Source organism: Lactuca virosa, chromosome 2, assembly GCF_052849685.1.
Source record: "Lactuca virosa cultivar CGN04683 chromosome 2, Lactuca_virosa_CGN04683_v6, whole genome shotgun sequence".
NCBI classification, from domain to species: domain Eukaryota; kingdom Viridiplantae; phylum Streptophyta; class Magnoliopsida; order Asterales; family Asteraceae; genus Lactuca; species Lactuca virosa.
In genome coordinates this window covers 71,348,696-71,354,088 of record NC_136427.1, presented here as the reverse complement: position 1 = coordinate 71,354,088, position 5,393 = coordinate 71,348,696, and the positions used below count along the sequence as shown (strand labels likewise).

The 5,393-nt window shown below is 33.2% G+C and overlaps 1 pseudogene; it reads left to right on the top strand.

The window, feature by feature from the left end:
• The first annotated feature begins 475 nt into the window (after window positions 1-475).
• On the top strand, window positions 476-5,185 carry LOC145157502 (uncharacterized; annotated as a pseudogene).
• Window positions 5,186-5,393: the final 208 nt, after the last annotated feature.

Sequence of the window (5,393 nt, the reverse complement as noted above, 5' to 3'; positions counted from 1 at the left end):
CGGAGAACCGACAGAGCGAAGATGCTTTTCTGCTTCAAATCTCGACCAGAAGACGGAGTTGTCCTTTTGAACCCCTAAATCCAGACACCAGCCACCAGTTCTCATGTCGCCAACCACCATCATCTTTTTATTTTTCTCAGAGAAGTTACGTGTGTGAATTTAGGGTATGTTAATAATTACTTATCGTTTTTTTCCATTCCAATAGGGTGTCCTGCGCCCAGGCCCGGTTTAGAGCAGGTGCAATATGGGCAATGGAACAGGGCCCAAAATTTTAAGGGGCCCAAATTTTTTTTTTTATAGTAGATCAGTCAATTCGTCAGGCCCAAACAACCCAACACCATCGGAATTTCAGAATCGGAAATCAGGCGTGAAACTTAAAGCGAATTAGCGAAGACAGCAGCAAGCGATCGATCATTGTTCAATTCATCATCGATTCATCTTGCTCGTTAAGTCGTTCTCCTTAAAAAAAAGTCCAATGCAGCAATCGTGGAATCACCGAATCAAGGCAGGGAAACGAAAGGGGCAGTGCATCAACCATCGCCCATCAGGTTAGCGACATCGACATAGGCACACAGCGTGCAATAATCAACAATCATCCTCCATTGAATATCGATACATCCGTTTCTAGGTGAGGGTCAATCACGATTAGAGTGTTAGACAATTAGAGTATTAGACAATTATCCAATCATGATTTATCTTGTATTCCTATTCATGTAATCAATTTATCAATGACAATGATTCTTCATTCTTGATTCTTGGTCCTGCTAATGTAATAGATAATGAGAAATTAAGGAATGAGGAATAAGGAATTAAGGATTATGAGTTTGTAAATTATAATTCTCAATTCAATTGCATACTTGAATCAGTTGAATACTTGAATGTATTATCAAATTTTCAAATTCTTGTGTAATTGTTTAGATAAACTGTTTAATTTTCAAATTCTTGAATGTGATTCATGAATTTTTAATTGTTTATTTGTTTATCACTATGACATATTGTCATTATGTCATATTATTATATTGAAATCTGATTGAATGATTCACAATGTTAAATGAAATCAATGAATGATTTTGAAATAGATTATTAGAATCAGAAATTAAATTATGAGATTATGTTTATTGTATAATTGTTTATTGTATAAATGAAATCAATGAATTGTTTATTGTATAATTGTTTATCAAATTATGTTTATTGTTTGTAAAATTGTAGATATGAAGTCTAAACAACCATCTGGTAGTCAAAAACGTAAAAAAAGAAAACTAGATGAAGAAAAGAGAAAGGTTGACGCCGGTGCTCTAGATAAGTTTATCCATAGACAACCTATTGAAGAACATGTTGAAGAACATATTGAAGAGCACATTGAAGAGCATGTTGAAGAGCACATTGGAGAGCATGTTGAAGAGCATGTTGAAGAGCAAGAGCATATAGAAGTAGAAGAGGCAGAAGAGCAAGAGCCCGTTAAAGAGCTTGTTGATATATGATACAAGAAGGTGGGAAAAACTTAATTCTGAGGAGATTAAACTTTTGGTCCAGAAAGGCCCTAAAAGAGATAATAGTATTATGTATGGTCCCTACGATAAATTTGGTAGACGGTTTTCTGCAGCTTTATATACAAGAACTTTACCAAATTTGGAGAAGTGTGATAGAGAATGGCTAGTATATTCAAAAGAGCTAGACAAAGTATTTTGTTTCTGTTGTAAAGTGTTTAGAAAAGGGATTTCAAAAGGTAAATTGGATGGTGATGGTTATGCAGATTGGCACCATGTCACCACTAGGGTTAAAGAACACGAAATTTCATTGGATCATCTTACAAATAGGAATAAGTGGTTTGATATGCGTAAAAGACTGAACTTAAATGAAACAATTGATAAAGTTCAATACGAGCAATTCAAGAAAGAAAGAGATTACTGGAAACAAGTCCTTTTGAGAATCATTACAGTAGTGAAATTTCTTGCTAAACATAATTTAGCATTTCGTCGATCCAATGAAAAGTTGTATCAAAAAGGTAACTATAAATTGTAATTTTTTTGTTCTAATTCATACAAATACCTTTTTGTTAATTATTATGACTGATTTCACTTCTTATTTGTTAATTTTATTTAATAGGGAACGGAAATTTTTTGGGTGTCATTGAAATGTTGGAAGAGTTTGACCCGGTTATCAAAGAGCATGTTCGGCGGATCACAAGTGATGGGCTTCATGTGCATTATCTTGGCCACTTAATCCAAAACGAACTTATATCTTTGCTAGCTCAAGAAATTAAAAAAGAACTTATCAAGAAGATAAAGGAAGCAAAGTACTACTCAATCATACTTGATTGTACTCCCGATTCAAGTCACCAGGAACAGATGACTATAATAGTGAGGTATTTAACGTTATCATATAATTCTGTTACTGTCGAGGAGTCCTTTTTAGGTTTCTTGAATGTTGATGATACCTCTGGAAAAGGACTATTTGATATTACACTTGAGGAGTTAAAGTCTCTTGGTCTTGAAATTGATGATATGCGTGGTCAAGGCTATGATAATGGAGCAAACATGAAAGGAAAACTCCAAGGGGTGCAAAAGAGATTTTTAGATATAAATCCTAGAGCATTTTACACTCCTTCTTGTTGTCATTCTCTTAATCTAACATTATGTGATATGGCTAACAAGTGTGTTAAAGGAAAGAACTTTTTTGGATTCATCCAACGCATTTATACTATCTTTGCAAATTCTACTAAGAGGTGAGAAATTTTGAAAGATAATGTTAAAGCTTGGAGTCTTAAGTCATTGTGTCAAACTCGTTGGGAAAGTCGGGTTGAGAGTGTAAAGGCTATTAAACTTCAACTTGTGGATGTACGGGAAGCTTTACTTCAAGTTGGAGAAAAAGATAATGATGCTGCAATTGCAAGTGAAGCAACTTCACTAGCAGAAAAAGAGCTTGGTGACTTTGAATTTTTGGTATCAACTGTTATTTGGTATGAAGTACTAAACCATGTGAATATTGTGAGTAAGAAGTTACAATCAAAGGATATGCATCTTGATAATGTTATTACAGAAATAAACAAATTGATTGGGTACTTCAAGAATTATAGAGAAACTGGTTTTTCAAAAGCGATTGTTGAAGCTAAGGAGATTGCTATTGAAATGGGTATTGATCCAATATTTCCACAAAAGCGTTTGATTGAAAGGAAAAGAAGGTTTGATGAGAGTTCAACTAGCGAAGAAGTTTCATTTACACCTGAAGAGAACTTTAGAGTCAATTATTTCTTATTCATTGTTGATCAAGCTATTTCTTCTCTTGAGACAAGATTTGAACAATTCAAAGAGTATGACAGAGTATTTGGTTTTTTATTTCCACATAATTTGAGGGGAATTGAAGATAAAGATCTTAAGTCGTATTGTCATCGTCTTGAAAAAGCACTCAAGTTTGAAGAAAGATCGGATATTGATGCCGATGAACTTTATATGGAGTTGAAATTATTTGAGACATTGGAAACCAATGAGTTTAGCAACCCTATAGATGTTTTGAAGTTTTTGAAAGAACTTGATTATTTCCCAAATGCAAGCATTGCATATAGAATATTGGTAACTATTCCAGTAACGGTTGCATCTGCAGAAAGGAGTTTTTCAAAATTGAAGTTTGTGAAATCTTACTTACGCTCCACAATGACACAAGAAAGACTTAGCGGTTTGGCAATGATATCTATCGAAAACGAAATCTTAGAGAGTATAGACTATGAAGAGTTGATCAACCAATTTGCAATCAAGAATGCTAGGAGAGCTTCAAGGATCGTCGGTTAGCTGTTAGGATATGTAATTACTCATCAAAATACTGTGATTTTGCTTTGTTTATTGCTATAAAGTTTATCGTCATTTTAATAAAAATATTAGTTTATGTAAGTTAATTTGTTACACGTTAAGGCCTAAGGGCCTTTTTTATCCATCTCGTGCTGGGCATTTGAATCCTCAGAACCAGCCCTGCCTGCGCCTCATCCGCTCGCCCCTCTTTTTCTCTATATCTGTCTCTCTTTTATTATTGGTCAAGATATCGGCTAATCAGTGATAAAACCAATCTTCTCTTAGTGGGTGGTTAATTTTTACTTTCAATTTTTATGCTTTTGGAGAATCTTATGTGGGTTTTGATGGTTTTTTGATGATTTAAATTGGCTTGATGAGCTTTTCGGTGTTTATTTTTGTTTTGTGTAGCAAGTTTTGTTATTTATTTAAGATATAAAAGCCAATTTATTTTGGTTTGTTTTGGGTGTGATTCACTTCTCTGTATACCGTCACTTCCCGATCCTCTTCAATGTTTCGAAAAATATGGTATGAAATTTATTTACGATTTTGCCCCCTGTAATTTATTCTTTTATTTATATAAAATATAGAACTTGTCGGTTTATATTATAAACAGGTAATGAAAGTACCATACGTTAGAGAAACCTCATTATTAATCTAATGAGATCTTGTAGAGATGGACATCAAGTGTATAGTCACCGGTAACTTTTTTACATTTCAATTATTAACATTTTTTAAAAAAACTTTTTGATTTCTATCTTTAAATTCCTTTTGTAGGTCAAGAATTTAATAATTGGTGCCATGATGAGAACCGTTCTTCCTTCATTTTTTTTCCTTCGTTGATGATTCCAAGATTGATTTTCTACCGTTGTGGTTTTTTACTGATATACCCTTTTCTTTCACGGACTCAATAGTGCAGCGGTTGTTGAAGCATATAACATGCTCCTAAATTTGGTAATTATTCTATTTTTAATAAAAAGGAGCAAACTTTTAGTTGATTATTATTGTTTTGTTTATAATCTTTACTCTTCAGGAATTGCTCATCTCTTCAAGGGTTCGGTTTTTTCATATCAACATTATCAATGGTTCCAAGCATACCCATTAAGCCAATGCTCACAAAGTATACACAAATATTACTCTTATTTTATTTATATAAAAAAACGTAAAAGAGTTACTCGGTTGATTGTTTACAATGTTTATGTTATAGGATTGCTAATGGGATGACTCCCTAAAGTCTTGAAGCTATTTTTATGTATGAATTTCAGTTGGGGATCATTGATATGGAGTTTGAGCTGATTGATCCTGATAATCTATCAAATCAGATAAGAACACTAAAGTCAATTAATGTTGATGAAGTTATGGTTGATACATGTTGGGGAATTGTAGAAGCCAACACTACTAATTGATTATCTTAGAATTTATCCGTCTCTTTTGACATGTGTCATGCATGTAGATCCCCACACCTCTTTTGATTGTCTTTGGAAGTGAATGTATGTTCTTTCATCGTTTATATAAAATCCCAAAAATCAAATACAAAGGAAAATACAAACCTTTTTTCAACACAAAGGAAAATACAAACTTTTTTTCATCAACCAATGTTTCGCTTATGAAAGA